Here is a 17,709-nt window from a genome sequence, read left to right on the forward strand (position 1 = left end):
TCTGAGAGATGGAATACTTAACTCTGACAAAGGTTTTAATCTCTGTTATAAAAGACAGCATTTTTCAGGTAGGTTGTCATGGAAATGGTTTTCCCTTGCATGAGGTGTCTGTCTGTATACAGGCAGAGCTTCATCAGAAAGGTAATTAAGTTATTTTTCCAGCAAGCGGGAACGGGGAGTTGGAGGGCTAGAGAGGAATCAATAATGATATTGTGCTGTGCGAGTCTGCCATATAATACTCCATGGTACTGGAAGTGCTTAATTTGGCTAGCGATATGCCTCTCCACCCATTGTCAAATCATACTTGCGGCCACAATAGTGTAGAAGAAAATAGGGAAAATGAGAGAACTTTGTTGCTGACTAACTTTTGTTTATTTACTGACAAAACACTTTACGTTCAGGTTGCTGCCTTGCTCTGGGACAAGAGATTTTTCTATTGGCTTATCCAAGGGATGCTTTTAATGCATCTACCACTCTTCGACTTGAGTTACACCTACAGCAGCCCTACTGGAATGTAAATAACCACTAATGGATATGGGCGTGTAAAAGTACCCGCATGTATGACGCCAACTGTTTCGCACCACCTGAATTCGAAAGCTTAAAAGATCAAACACAAGTGTCAACTTCTCAAAGTGGAAAATCTGGTATCTTTCGTGCTTCTACTTCCATGATGGTTTATGGCAGGAAATAACAATCATTTTTCAAAGCAGTTTTGCTGGGATGTAACCAGACACAATATCAAAATGTGTAAGAGGCTCTTTGTGGCTGTTTGTTTTGAGATGAGGGTTTACTGTAATCACGAGAGCATGTGTTCATCTTTTTATCTGAAAGATTAGCGATAGGAGATTTGTGGATGGTGGAAACGATAGAAGTGCAGGCAATGACTTTTTTTTTTATTTAAGTAATTTTTTCCTGGACTTTTTGATCCATGTGAAGTTTTTAAAGAATAACTAAAAATGGGCTCCAGATTAAATAAATCTTCATTGTCATTTTTCCAATTTAATACATCCTTGCTTAATAATAATAATAATAATAATAATAATAATAATAATAATAATATTAATAATGTTTTTCATGCTAAACCTTTGAACAATAGTATGTAACATTATTTTTTTTTCATGTTTAGCATTTAAAATGCATCAAATGGCTTGTTTTGGGTTTTCTTAAAGGTGCTGTATGTAAGTTCTGACTCTTCTAAAGCATGAAAATACCATTATATGTTTACAGATATTTAGGAAACATGCTAAGTAAACATGCTTGTTTATCTAAAAAACAATGCTAAAGTCAGAAATTCTGCTTTGAAAATGGGCGTTACATGCCGGAAAGCTCTGTTTTTTGTTTTTTATTTAAACCAATTATATTTCAGCACCCTGGGTAATAATAATGTACATTATTAAATGTACATGCTGAAACACTCATATGTGTTGGTTTGCATTATTTCACAGTTCTAAAGTGTAATTTCAAACAGTTTACTTTATTTTCAAGATCTGAGGTGAACTATCTGCTGCTGCTTTCAGTAGTATGGCAATAAATTTCATGTAAAATGGCATTTAAACTCGCATTGTTATCATTTAACACTGAATGAAGCACATAAGGTGTACCTGAGGTGATTATTGTCATAAAGTAAGCTGCAAAAAATAGAGGCCGTTTCTTAAATATAAATTCCAGATATTGGTTAGGACAAAAACTCCTTTTAATATGGAAAATATTCCTTCTATCACGTGCCATTGCTTAGAACTCTTTTTAAATTAGCCTTTAGACTTGATAGTCAGGCTTGCTCCTGTTGGTCCTCAATCTGCTAACCTACGCTTGCATGTGTTTTAATTCAGAAATGCAATACCTAGTTCAATCACTGGGTGTCAAACCTGCATACTGCACCTTTTGTAATGTTTGTAATGTACAGCACATTATGCTTTGTTATGGGGAAATTAAAATATGATTTACACATGAAATATGTATTTCATTTTAAATTCAATTAAAATGTGTATATATATATATATTTTATATATATATATATATATATATATATATATATATATATATATATATATATATATATATATATATATATTTATTTATTTATTTATTTATTTATTTATTTATTTATTTATAATATTATTTCTAGCAAAGTAACAACCAAGTTATTTTACTGAGCAAATCTGAGCTAACTGATGGCATTGAACACCTCACATGTAGTCCAACTTTTAAGATCAAAGGATGCGATTACTTTTCCACATATGGTGAGAACGGCAGGCATTACAAAGTTCTCCCCAGTCCATCAGCCTTGCAGGCAATATCTTCAGCCAGCATTTTAGCCTGGGGTCCTACAAAGCTCTCATCTTGTCCTCTCTATGGCCGGCCAACCAATGAGATGCGAATAGGATTAGAGCAGAGTCTGCCATGCATGATAGAACAGCTTTGATAGGCGCTCTGCCCTGCTCCCTGCCACTCCGCTCTCAGAAGAATACGTTTTTGATGTCATGTCTTGAGAAATGTAGGCTTTAGCTGATGCTTTTTGAAATAATACAGCAAGTGACAGGCGCCGTGTTTAAACCTTTCTTGGTATAACTTTTATATGCTGGATTAAGCATCGAATATTATTCTGTATCTTAACATGTTACATTGAACATTGGCCAAATTTGTGGTCAGTCACTTGTCTGATAGTATTCTTCACTTATAAGTTGCTTTGGATAAAAGCCTCTGCTAAGTAAATGTTTTAAATGCAGTGTGTTTTAATCAGCGGAAATGTCTTCTCTGTTCACATCACAGAAATTTTAAAGAAATTCCTACTGTTGTTTAGGCAATGAAAAGATTGTGCGATGAATAATGAATGCCCAAGTATGTTTCTGTCAGGATTTGGCCACGTTTTCTGTAATGGAGATGGCCCTCCTTCCCATTAGTGTGGCTCTGTTTCAGTCGGCACTAGGCTCTTGCCAATGTGTCAAGGTGGCGTAATAATGAATCAAATGGGTGGACGAGAAAAGAGCCAGGACTGAATACTGCCTATCGCACAGTGCCAGGTCCTCTGCTAAACTCTGCCGAGGGGGAAGGTTCAACCGTCTGCCATGAAAGATCACGTCTGTCTCTTTTTCTCTAACCCACTCCTTCTTTCCAGCTTGCACGCTTTCATCTTCTCCCTCACTCTCTCTCTTATATTTTTCTCTCTTTCTCGTTCTTCGTAGCTTAGTGAGTCAGTGGATTTGGGTCAAGACAGACTGGCAACTTACCTTTAGCAACTATTAAAACCACCTTCTGCAGATAAAGACTTCTATGGACTGGCTTCATTCTGTAAAGTTAAGTTGAAAAACTTCTTGGGAGATTTAAAGGAAGAGTTCACTCAAAGTCAACGCTGTGTCTTCGTTTAGTTGCACTTGTCCTGCAATTCTGACGGAGAATTACTCTTGTGGCTGATTTTTTTTATTTATTGAATTTTAATATAATTTTTTTAATGGCCCTACAGAGCAACTGACCTAATCAGAACGTGCATACTGTTATTTAAATAAGTAATATATAAAAATAATACAATGCCCAAATACACAACATTAACATTATGCTTGTAGTGTAAGCTATGATTAATATGAGTGATGGCTTATTGCAGTCAACTTAGAGGTGCCTAAATGTAGCAGTGTCTTTGTTGACTTGTGTTATGATGAAATTTGTCAATTTACTTGACAAATGTAGCTTGGTAAAATTAGCTAGGTTATGGACATTCACCTATGCTGCTTTAGGGAGAATCTGCCAGTAACTGTTTTAGTGTAAAAAAACAAACAAACAGTAGCTACATTTCCATCCACTTATTTTTATGCACATTTTAGATATGTGCATAAAAAAAATCGTTTGATGGAAATGCCAAGATGTGCATTAAAAATGTATGTGCATAACTGAGTAAGAAAATTTTTTATTTGATATAGATGCACATAAACCACGGAAACACTTCTACCGAACAAATTCCAGTATGCACATTAAAAAAAGTCATGTAATTGTGGTTATAAGAGATCATGTGAGATCATATAAGACATAAAAATGTGTGTAAATGGACAAATCGGCAGGCTGAGCACATTGTAAAAAATCTAAAATGTTGTTTTGGTCATTGTAAAATGCCTTAACCATTTCAGTATTTACTATATTGATAAATACCTTCAGAACTGTAAAGAACTTCTGTGCTTCAAATGCCACCACGCATTCCTTTCAGCAATCTCTTCTGAGGTGCAAGTCATTTATTAAATAAAGAAAAGATTCATACAGCTTCTCCTACCACAGCAAATACAATTTTTACTGTTGATATTTTGCGCCAGTTTATCAGTATGACTATTTTGTTCTCTTTGGATGCTCGTTGGACACTCCTTTATTCACATGTCTTTTATGTAATATTCCAGTTTTGTAAAGTTCATTTGCATTTTTGGATGGAAACATAACTAATGTAATTTTGAATGATTTTTAATCATGTAGTTTTCCAAATAACTCAATTGTGCACGAAGTTAACATATTTTGTAATAAAGCCGTAATAATCCTATGGTAATAAAAACATAGTATTTAAACCATCGCTGTAATTGTAAACATTTCTAATGCAATTCAACTAAATATAATTTTTCGTTTCCAAGGTTTGTAGATCATTCCCAGTAGCAGGACTGACTTACTAATATCATTTAGCAAACAACATATGCATGTTAATATTTATGTACTCCACTTAAATATTACATGTATTAAGAAAAACAAGTTGATCATGATCCTTTATATTTGACTGTGCTCCTACTTTTTTTCTTGTTATTAAATTACAAGCACAAGCACTCATAAGCCCTGCTACGACCTGATATAACTTAACTATTGTTGCATCAGAACTGAATGATGAATGAGTGAATGAATAATTTAGGCTTTGAAAAATCAATTCTGTAAAAGCTACTGTATGTAACCTCTGGCACTCTAGTTAATAAATAAAGCTGCATGCTTTTTAAAGAACATTGTAGTTGTTGCTGCTACTTTGGGTGTATGGAAATGATGTCAATTATATTTACTATATGGTCAGGATAAGACAGAAACACTGTTAGAAAGACTGAATCATGGTGCACTTTTTGTCGTTAAGGTAATAATAATGATCATGATTAATGATTATGGTGATTATAATTATTCCTTTTTTATCTGTAAAACATAATTTGATCTTTTTATCTCTCTTTTCTTAAGCTTAAGGTCACTATAGACACAAAGAGGCTTCTGATTTAAATAAAATCAAGGAATGGTCATGATAATATTCATATATTGAATTGTATGTGGTTCAGAAATGTATAATATAAGTAAATGATGATCATTTTTATTTTTGGTGAGCTGTATTTGGTTAAAAATTGAATGAAAGAAGCAAACAGGGAATGAGAGTTTGTAGTTTCAGAGACCCTCAATAACTCAAAGAAGATGAGAAAACGTAACTCGCATCCGTCTCACTGATCTATCTGCCAATAAACCTCTTCACTTCAATTTAAAAACATCACATTATACCTGTGTAGACGTCCTTCTGAGCACTCTTTATTGAATTGTATTTCATGCTCGTCTGATCCACTATATGCCTTTCCCCTCTCTGATCTCCTGTTCCAGCTCTCCATCGAGACCTATGTGTCCACCCAAGGGACTCGCATGTCCTCCATCTCCTTTGGGCCAGCTATGAACCACACTGCTAACATCTCAATTTCTTTTTCTTCTGCCTCTTCTGCTTTATTATCACTCTAGGTAGTGGGAGTAGAGATGCCTTATTCTCTGTGGTCAGATTTACATACATGATTATTTAGCTTGAGTGGATTTCTGAACAATGACTTCATGGGTCTAGGCTTCTACTGTTTTAGACATACAGTAAATTCTTATTCTAATGCATTTCATTAGTTGTGCTTACTAAGGTAAGTATTATTATTATATTAACTTTCCTCTCGAGTTTTTAGAAACAATGATATTTTGAAGTTGCACAGAAGATTAAATGAGCATTTGTGCCAATTACGTCACACATTACACATTATTTTAGGCACCGCCTGCTTTATTTGCATATTTGTGTTGACTTTTACTTTGGATGTTTTTGGATCATCAACATCCATTTTATTTAGATGTTTTTTGCCTCACAAAAACTTTCCTAAAAGTAAAAAAAAAAAAAAAAAAAAAAAAAAAAAAAATATATATATATATATATATATATATATATATATATATATATATATATATAATTATTATTTTTTTTTTTAATTTTTTTTCCCTCCCTCATTCTACTAGAATGGCGCTGCCTGCTTTATGGACATTTACGTTGACTTTGTATGTATTCTACTTGCGTATGAATGTCTTCTACCACCATATGAATGTAGGTTCAAAATCATTAAAAAGAAAATTTTACCCAAAATCACCCAAAAATAAAAAAAATTTACTCACTTTTAACTCTACCTCAAGTGGTTCCAAGCCTTTTTTAAATTCTTTTTTTTTTCTGTGTAACACAAAAGAAGATATTTAAAGTAATGTTAAAAACTGTCAACCATTATCTACCACAGTAGTAAACGCATAATATACTAGTAACTGTTTTCAACATTTTTCAGGTGAAGGGTAAATGGTGACGAACTTTCAGCTGTTCATCTCTTTGGGCCAAAATATGAAGCAATGATGTCTAACTCATCCCATGCTAATTTTTTTTACTAACAAGAGCGATGACTGGAATCATGTGTTTTTTTTTTTGCTTTGTATTCACCGTAAAATCCAAATTCTGAATTGAAAGACAGAACAGAGCCATTTCTAGAGACCTGGAGTCGTAGGTGGATTTGGACACGCAAGCAAGCACTTAGAAATTAGCCAGAACCTCATAGCAACCACATAGCAACATGATAAATCCACTTTGAACACCTTCGCAACCTCATGGCAATGCCTGGGCAACCACCCACAAAATCCAAACATTGTGGCAGCGGCTTTTGCGCTGGCAAGCACCACTCACATTTTTCTTCACAAAATTGTGTCTCAAGCTTATTGTTTGTTGTATCCCACAAATCCTTTGCAAAAGGATGCAGAGAAGTAAACCACGGTAGAGTACATAAACAGGATGCCGGCCTGTAAGTCTAAACAATATATGCAGGTGATGTGGCTGAATGGAGATTACAGAGTGCCTGACAAAAGCTTTAATTAAACAGTATGCTGGGATCCTCAGACGATCCGAAAATAGCCAAAGCTTCATTCCAGACAAAATGACGGAAGATTGCACAAACTTCCTGAGAAAGGTGAGCTGAATGTTTAGAGCTTTTCAACACTTAAATCAGACTTAAATGCTTTTATTCAGCTTGACTAGATCCGAAATAATAAAGTAAATAGTGTCTGCAAAAAAAAAAAATTTTTTAAATGTTTTAGCTACCATTTAGATTATGTATTTTGCCATCAAAGGCTTATTCATTTCAAATCAACCATAAAAATAAAGGCTTTTGTAATGTTTTAAAGTATTTGTTATTTACAATTAATATTTTCCCCAAACAAATTTTTGATGTTAGAATAGATAGCATGTAGTACTAAATAGGGCTGAGCCGATTAATGATATCAAATTGCGATTTGAATTTATAATTGAAATCAGAACTGTTAAACCCTCTTTGAATTTTTTTTTTACTTTTTAAAAATGTTTCCTAAATTATGTTTAACAAAGCAAGGACGTTTTTCAGTATGTCTGATAATATTCTTTTCTTCCGGAGAAAGTCTTATTTGTTTTATTTTGGCTAGAATAAAAGCAGCTTTGATTTTTTTAAATCATTTTGTGGTCAAGATTATTAAGTTTTAAGCTATAAATATTTTGAGCCTTATTTTATAATTTGCCTAATTAGTCTAACCTGCCTAGTTAACCTAATTAACCCAGTTTAAGCTGTATCAGTATCTTGAAAAATATCTAGTAAAATATCTTTTATTGTCATCATGGCAAAGATTAAATATATAAGTTATTAGAAATGAGTTATTAAAACTGTTATGTTTAGAAATGTGTTGAAAAAAAATCTTCTCTGTATTGGGGAAGAAAATAAATGGGGGATAATAATTCAGGACATTTAATATTTCTGACTTCAACTATATGTCCATAATATGATATGTGAATGATAAGCTCTGGACTTTTCTACTCTGTATAGATCTAAGAGTCAATCACACAGCAGAAATGTGCAACAATTTAATCTAAAAGTGTGTTGATATTAGAGATCTACCTAATATTTGGCCACCGAATTTTTATTACTTACTAAAATACATAGCATTATATAATATTGTACATTTATTTATATATATATATATATATATATATATATATATATATATATATATATATATATATATATATATATATTATAATTTGATCATTTATTATTAGTTTTATTATAGAATAATGTTATTATAATATTATTTAATATTATTTACTTTTAGTATATTTTTAATCAAATAAATGTAATTTAATTGGTGTCATAAAAGGTTTATAATTTTGCTTTTGTTTTCTTCTATACTTTTCGTTTTGTTTAGGCAAATGAATATTGCAAAAATGCTCTGAATAACATTCATATTTGTCTGATATTGCTTGTACTCTCTGGTTTTGGCCTGCTTTAGACTTAACTCTGGAGTAATCTAAAAATATGACCTCAAATCCAGTCTTTACATAGTGAATGATGAGTTATAAAGAATGTTGTATGAAAAACAGCAGTGTTTGTTTTACTAATGCCTCTTAAAATGAATGGTGAGTTAACCTGGAGAAAAACAACAACATCAAAAGCCTAACTGAAATTTGGTCAGACTAACATATTTCAGACTGTAGAAAAATAATACACACCAATGTTTGATTCAAGGTCAAAATGATAAAGTAAGAATTAACCACTACAAAGAAAACCACAATAAGCCTACAAATCTGTTGTTGATCCATGCTGACAGATAACTAATATAAGTGAAATTTAGTAACATAAATGTGTGCTGAGACTGGGAGCCTGCCATTTTAATTCATTTTTTGGTCTGTTCAGAAACGCTGCTTTGTAAAAGCACATCAAACCAAAAAGGAATTGCAATATTGTAACAATTGAAACCCACTTTGGAACAAAGCAAACAATCTGCAGGTGTTAAAATACCCCACAAAAACTGTCCACCCCCACCCATCCAATTTCCCTTTATGAAAGTCTGGTGTAAAATACGTTATATAACAGAAGTAAAATCTGTTTTGAGCATCAATTTGCTTTTGTCTTTAAAATGCAAACCCAAAGATTGTTGCTTTATTTATTTATTTTTTCCTCACAAATGATTTGTTCAAGGAATACGCAGCATGACCAAAAACGTGTTGTGCTAGGTCATGACCATAAATTCAGCATTAGTCAGACTTTTTCTCCATGTGCACAGCTCTCACAGATGGCTTCTGAAACATTTCTGTCACACGGGAGGGTGTCACTAGTGGAAGAATCAGCTCTCTCTGCTCAACATGGGTGGCGCTCGTATTTTCACAGCTGGTCGTAGATGCAGGAATCAGCCATACGATGGAGGAGCCCCGAAGACGAGGCCTTCAGAACCCAGCAGGCCTAACAAGGGAGAGCTTGTAACCTTCACCAGGCCACGCACACAGAAATACTCTCTCCCACAGGAGAGCCCGCCGTTACCCAGCAGTCCTCTGGGACTACCAAACAAGCCCTTCACAGTCTGTTCATCTGCCCCTCTGCTAGATAAACAGCTCCATCCATGCTGGTGTTTCTGCCGCTCTGAGATCCGCCCGTCTTAATACAACTCCCTGGAGAGAGGTAAAAATAGGAACCACACAAAAAGATTGACAATAATGGCGGCCATTGTCAGAGCCAATTCTCAAGACACAATGTCCTTATCAGTGTAGCATTTGCTGTTTGGGAATTACACACACAAAATTACAGGAATTCTTTTTTTGAAGACTTCCATCAAAGACCAATCACAGTCCTTGTTGAAATTCAGGCATACTGAGAATTCCAGCGTTCCTTTGGTTTGCTGCTTTGTTGCTTTGACTTTTCATTTTCATATTTGTTTTCTCCAGGAATAACTTCCAGGTGAGATGATTTAGCATTATTGTTTTGTAAGTGCAGTGCCAAACAAACAATAGGAAAAACAACCTGAGCTCTTTGAATGGCATGTGATTACTTCTCACCTCTAAATGTGCAAATGAACTTAACGCATTTTGCGCTGCCGCTCCCTGCCGTAAGGATGCGGCATGAATTCCAGAAAGGTAAATGTCTTTTGGGAGTCCTTTTTTGTCATAAAAGCCAGTGTTGCACTATATTTAGCAGAGTTGGCTAAAATCTGTCCTTTGCTACTGTTGCACTATTTAGTCGTGTCTTTATAAGCACATCTTTGCACTTTCTTTTCTCGTTTTGGCTACTTTGGCTATAGGCTTTGCGGGGGAGTTAAAGACGATGAGCTCATAAAGGATTAAACTTTAGTTTATTTGATTGTCTTTTCCTTGTGGGGTTCGGAGACTGTTAGGACTCCAGGAGAACGGCACAGAGAGGGGCCTGGCCCCTAATCCGCGGATATTGAGCGGGATTCCTGGGATGCGCCTGCTTTCCGCTCCTTTGCTTCCTGAGGTGTGACGGGAGATGCTGGGGAGATCGAGGACTGATGATTTTTCTCTCTTTTTTTTGTGGGGGTGGGAGTTTTGGGAGGATTCCTCAGTGTCTTTTGTTGAGACAAGTTTTCACAGTTTTGGGGGTGAGTAGTTGAGAATTGTGTGTCCAGTGGAGTGCGTCTGAAGAAGGGAAGGGGGACGGGGGGGCCTCAGAGGATTAGTCTCTCAGAGAATAATCACAGGATCAGTTCATACTGCTCAGGAGGAGGCCACACTGAATGCCTAGACATTCTAGAAAGAGAAATAGAGGGAGACTGTGTGATGTAATGTGTCTGCAGTGCTTTATAAAGATTGTATTTATATTATACTGTGTTTAGGGAGGTTATTTAAAAATTGAAGAATTAATAGGTGTTTAACTTTTAAACAGCATTTTAAAATGGGCAGTGAGACACTGTTTACTTTGTTGCATAACCCTGTTATTAACTGCAAAACATACCGAAGTTATTAATTGATATATAATTCCTGTTCTAGTTTTATAAAATTATTTTACATAGAGTTTTTTTTGTGGCCTCCTTATAAATTCTATATTTTTCTAGAACAAAACATTGTAACTTTATACCTTACGTTAAAGCAAAATGCTGTTAATATCAATAAAAAAACAAAGTGCAATAAAATGAAAAAAAAAACTTAACAAACCAAATGAAATCTTAAACCAAAAACAATATCAGAAGCTAAAAACAGCAGCAAAACAAAAAAGCACAGATCAGCAACAAAAATAAATAAATAAATAAATGAAAAAACAAAGGCAAGCTACAAAAAATAAAAATGAAAACCCTGAAACATTAAACCCAAGCATAGTAACTAAAAAAAGCACAACAGAACAGTAGAACAATGAGTATTAGATACACGAATAACCCTCTTTTTATATCATAACTAAACAGGTTTGAACTCGCATGAACAAACCATTAACCCTTTTTACATTTGTTTTTTAGTTAACTTGTGTCCCTGACACCACTCAAAGGGATCTCGGTTTTCAGTTTAAATGACAACCTTGGAACAAAAGGTCAATACTTGTGAACACATACTTGTGAAAATGGGCATAAAAATATTTCAAATTTTAAGTTTGAAAATGTATTTTTATATATACACTATTAAAAAAAAACTAAACAAAAAAGAAACAAAAACATTTTTAAGATATAAAAAGAAAACTTTAAACTGTTAATTTTTGTCTACTACCCACAACCTTCCAGTCACATTTTATTTATTTTATTTAATTAATTTAATTTATTGCTTTTTTCAAGGTATTTATGAAATTCATCACAGAGTTATTTTTCGCTTTTCTTCAGACATTGTTCAACTAATAAAAAAATAAGGGAAAAGCTTTTAAAATTAGTATATTGGCCTTTTATGTGATTCAGGACACATTTCTTCAAGCTAGCTATTATGCATATTTCATTTGAATAACAAAGCCGGAAGCTTCTGTAATCTGATTTCTGCTGGCAGTAATTGGCTGATACAATAGATCTGCTGTTCAAATCCCTAATTCACTGCTACCAATCTGTTGAGTGTTTAATCTAAACACTGTTGTTTAATCTGAATGTGTGCTTTTGAGGGATTTGTTGTGGAGAGATTTGGACGCTTGTAAGCTGATACTGTAAAATCTCTGAATTATTTATTGAGGTGCGTGAGACTTACCATGTGAAAGTGGTGGCACTGGTTGCATTAAGTTCTACAGATGTCAGCATCTGATTTAGTTCCCTCAACAGGGGGGATTTTACTATTTAAAAATATTAATAATAATGAGCAATAAGTGCCATTTTAATGATATTTCACATTGCTTAGAAACACACCTGAATAATGGTTTTTAGTTAAGGTGCAATTTTATTAATTTACTTAAAAATAACCTCTATAAAAATTGTTACTTTTTATAGAGCTAATGAATGTGGTGGTAAAATATTCTGACACTGGGACTGATTTGGTATTCCTTAACCAGACATTGCTTTCTTTTCTTTAGGCTTTTGGAATTCAAAGGCAAGCAAGGTTGTTGTTTTTTTTACAATCAGAGAGCATTCGAACAGAACTGATTTGTCACAGGATGAAAACTGATAGTCTCATTTGTGCAGTTTCAGGCTTTAAAGGCCACCGCTAGCCTAGGTCTGGCATTGTGTCAGTAGTTTAACTGTGGTGTTTTAAGTACGATGCATTAAGATGCATGGCCCCTCATTTACATGACTGTTTGAATTTGTGGCTTTAGAAAACAAATGATGCCATCGCTCAGTCATAAGTAATTTATTATGTTTGACTTTTTTGTAAGCATTTTGGATACATTTAGATGTTTATATTATAACATTAAAGTACAGGATGCTGGTATGTATATTAAATTTTATAAATATGTTTTCATCTTTTCAGCTTTTATAGGTATAAGGATATAGTAGAATAAGTAGGAGGCAATTTAGTTGGATTGGCAAGAAAAATGCTCACAAAATGCAGCCTTGTATATTTGTGATTTTAGAAGTGTGCATGTTTATATGGCTCTGTTTAGACTTTCTATGCATTTAAAGAGATTGCAGATTGCTACCTAAAGCCAGGTTAATTTAGTCCTGGACTTTACTGATGGTAACGAGAAAGCCATAGGTTCTCAGTTTCCTCTAAATAGAATTGTATATCCCGTATGAATTGTTCCTTCTCTTCCTGGCTGGTGTGGTCACCTTGACGTTCCCAAGAATGAGATTACTGTAAAGCTGGCAAAGGCAGATGCCAAGCTGAATGAGCCACATCTGTTCTTCTCATTCCCTTGATGTCTATTATGCTAACAGGACAAAACCCGGAGAAACACAGGAAAATTTGTTCTGCAGGCTTTTCTTCGGACAATATAGGAGGATGATGGTCTAAACCTGCTAGAGCTGGCAACACCAATCATCCGGTGTAAACACCTTGGGTGTGTAACAGGGTTTCTCCACTTTTTAAAGGTCTGTCCATTGTGTAGGATGTATATCTTATCGGGCAATCTTATAGATCATTGTTTCCATGAATGGGGCTGAATCATAATATCACATTTGCCCTTTATTCTGTTTTTACTGACCTGCATTAATTCACGTCTGGTTTAACCGATTAATTGTACACTGAAAAATAAAATAATTGGATTTACTGAATGTTTTTAGGTAAGTGGTTACAAACAAGTTATATGGCTGAATTTAAACAAACTGATTAAATTTAGTAACATTCAACATAATTTGTTTGTTTAAATTCAGTCCATATAAATTGTTTGCAACCACTTACCTTAAAAACATTTAGTAAATCCAATGAATCTGTTTTTCAGTGTAGTGCTCTCTAATGATTAGTTGCGGCTAATCGAATACAAAATAAAAGTTTGTATTTACATAATAAAATGTGGACTGCTTGTATCATATATATGCTTTTCAGGACTCAACACCAAGGTTTTACCAAATTTTTCTCTGGTTACACCAAGCTAATTATTTCCTTGCCAGGAATTTTTAAAAATGTCAAAACAAGCAAAAATAGCTGTATACATACACATTTTATTTAATGAAAATGTTCATAAAATTGACATAAAAAAGATGTATCATGTATCTAAAACACCGTATAGTCCAGGCTATAAGTCCCAAATCACCAGTTTACTATACATTAATGAAGAGGTATTCTCCTATTAAAGCAATGTTATAGTAAAAAAGCATAATTAAACCATATTAAAAATAACTAAGCAAGTAACCAGGTGAAAAACATGTGTGATAACGAAAGGATGATCGCATGCATTATCACAGATAACGTTAGGCCCATTACTAATTTGTTCAAAAAATGGTTAAAGTGAAAGTGGCTGCTTTCAAAAGCTCAAGATTTTTTGTAAGAAGCAGGGCAGTGGGTGCACGAGCATTGCTTTTTGTCCTGTCTTTTTCAAAGAGGACCGATCGCACCAGTTGCATTTCCAGGCACAGTTGCTTTGCGCAAGGTAATGGGAGTGCACCTGTGTCACTCCGCGTGCGTGATGATCCTCTCATTCGGTATTCACCTGCTTTCTTTTGCTCGCGTAAATGGTTATTTTAAGTTAGTCGTGCTGCTTCCAGATTCTAAGACCACATATGCACACATATTGACAAATGATGATAAACTATAATTCTGATCTTTAGCGAAGAGCCAGCACTGGCAATTTAAAAATGTATATTTTCAACCAGCTAAAGTGGCTAGTGGGTGTGACTGTTTAACCCAGGCATGTCCAAACTCGGTCCAGGAGGGCCGGAGTCCCGCAAAGTTCAGTTCCCACCTCAGTCAGACACACCTGGGCTAGCTAATCAAGCTCTTACTGGGCTTTCTAGAAACATCCTTGTAGTTGTGTTGAGGCAAGTTGGAGCTAGAATCTGCAGGACACCGGCCATCCAGGACCAGGTTTGGACACCCCCGGTTTTACCCATCACAGCCAAAATCTACCCTCATTTGGCAGGTTGGCGGGTGTTAATGTGAATCCCTGTTTATATGTAAATATAAAATTTTAAAAGAATTCTACACATGGATTTTTGTATTTATATAAGCATTATAAATATATGCACTACACAAATTTATTATATAAATACAAACTTGTAGTTTTCCAAAAATATCAATGGAAAATATAAACATAATTTATGTTTTAGGTTTACAATTCAGTCTTTTATTATTGAAGCATTATGATGATGATTATGAGGTTAATAGTGTGACGTATCACAGAGGGTTCAGGCACTTGTATGGTAGTCAGCCTTGCTCATTTCTGACCTACAGGATGCAAATACACACACACACACACACACACACACACACACACACACACACGCACACCGACATTCCATGTGCTAGTATTACATGTCAGCATCAAGATGAACATTTTCAATACCCTGTTTACAGTTGTTTTTGTAGTTAAACGAAAGAAAATACAAAGCATATGTAAGTCTCTTTGTGTATGAGAGATTATGTAAGTTATGCAGTTTTTTTTTTGGAAAACTCAAAATTTTCAATATCTTGCAATCAAACCTGGTGCTGTGCAGTAAATCCTCGGATCACTGCAGGTGACTCGGAAGATTGTTTTTCTTGTTTACCATCACTATATCAAACAGCCTTCCACCACACACACACATATCATCTGATGCACAATCGTCACCAGTGTTTGTATATAAAAGCAGTCATTTTTCCCATCATGCCTTGCAACCGTGGCACACAGGTCTGTGCAAATGGGATTTTGAAGCTCATCTGAGCATTCCGATAATGGAACGGTGCAGGAGCCGGACCTGACAATCCCTCATCTCCGTGCAGCTTCAATTGATCACCGATCCAATTGCTAACTGCGGTAAATTGAATTTTGAGTCCCAACATTGTTCGTTAACCACAGTGCCGAAGAGATAGCGATACAGATTAATGATAATGGCAGGCCCGGGATGGCTCTCCCTCGCTGTCTGCGTGATTTGATTAGCCTCAGACGGCCATGGAGACGGGTTTGGCCCTCCTCGGCTGTTATGAGGAAGCACTTAATGAAAGGCTTGTATGGACGACTAATCGGGAAATGTTTGTCTGGCTGTCCACTTACTGTAGATGTCTGCTGTCGTGCTTGTTGTGTGTGTGTGTGTGTGTGTGTGTGTGTGTGTGTGTGTGTGTGTGTGTGTGTGTGTGTGTGTGTGTGTGTGTGTGTGTGTGTGTGTGTGTGTGTGTGTGTGTGTGTGTGTGTGTGTGTGTGTGTGTGTGTGTGTGTGTGTGTGTGTGACCGTACACATACACACACACACACACACGCAGTGAGTAATGTCCTTGAGGATAGCTGTTTATTACGCTCTGGAGGTTAGTCTGTTCGTATTCACGCCACTCGTGATGATGTGCTGAAGGATGTTTTATGGCTTCAGACTCCGGGTGTCATGAACGCATCTCTGTGTGCGAACATGTGCGCAGTGAATTAACTTGTCACCAACGCATCTCATCATATTTGAGTCATTTACTCTGAGTTGAATACGTCTAAACTGACCCGTGTTGGTTGCAAACGTTGTAGTGGTAATTAGTAAGCAGTTAAACATGCAGAGTGATACTTTGGTTTGTCAGCCATAGTGTGAGATGAATAGGGTCATTACAAGAACATGCTGAAAAAAGAAAATACAAACCAAGCTCTGTTTCAAGAACTATTAGAAAGAGAGCATTTAAGAGGCATTTCTGAAATGAAATCTTTTTTGTTGTGCTATACAAAATGCCACGACTTGTCTTGGTCACATTGCAAAGCAATCCCAGAATTCACTGTGGCAGCGGTGAGGCTATTTCAACATACAAGTATACTATTTTTTTCTGCAATTTAAATATTGCAATATGAGTAGTTTAAAAGGGTTTGAATAGCTCTATTTGACGATTTTTAGGCAGTCTAACAGTATTCGTGTACAGAAATTAAATAATTACGATGCAAAAATGCTTTTGTTATTTTGCTTTGTCTTGTTCCTAGTCTGAATATCTCCAATTCGTAGATGAAGTAAAAATACTGTTATTTTCAACTTTAGGGAGGAAATCTAGAGAGGAAAAAGACATTTTCCCTAAAACAAGCAAAATTATCTGCGAATGGGGCATGTAAAATCTTGTTTTTGCTTAAACTTTGTGTCTTGTTTGTAGTCCAAATATCCACCTTTCAAAGTAAAAATACACAATTTTTTTTTATAATTGATTAAATACAGTTAAGGTGACACGGGGACGCAGTGGGTAGCACATTCACCTCACAGCAAGAAGGTCACTGGTTCCAGCCTCGGTTGGGTCAAGTGGCGTTTCTGTGTGGAGTTTGCATGTTCTCTCTGTGTTCGTGTGGGTTTTTTTTCCGGGTGCTCCGGTTTCCTCCACAGTCCAAAGACATGCGGTACAGGTGAATTGGGTAGATTAAATTGTCCGTAGCGTATGTTTGTGTGAATGAGTGTGGATGTTTTCCAGTGATGGGTTGCGGCTGGAAGGGCATCTGCTGCGTAAAACATGTTGGATAAGTTGGCGATTCATTCTGCTGTGGCGATCGATGCTGAAACGATATATTGTGCAGCTTTAACTATTAAAGATTTGGATCAGGATGGTGAAATACAGTGCTGGTTTATATCCGAGATGTGATCTAAATTAATTAGATGGATGGATAGATGGATAAATTCTAAAAATATTTTAGTTCAGACATTTGCAAATGTGCTTAATTCACC

The 17,709-nt window shown here is 35.2% G+C and overlaps 1 protein-coding gene across 2 annotated transcripts in view; it reads left to right on the forward strand.

The window, feature by feature from the left end:
• Nucleotides 1–17,709, forward strand: part of macrod2 (mono-ADP ribosylhydrolase 2) — an 862,720-nt gene that overhangs the window by 54,168 nt on the left and 790,843 nt on the right.

The sequence above is a fragment of the Danio rerio genome, chromosome 13, assembly GCF_049306965.1.
Source record: "Danio rerio strain Tuebingen ecotype United States chromosome 13, GRCz12tu, whole genome shotgun sequence".
Classification (NCBI taxonomy): Eukaryota; Metazoa; Chordata; class Actinopteri; order Cypriniformes; family Danionidae; genus Danio; species Danio rerio.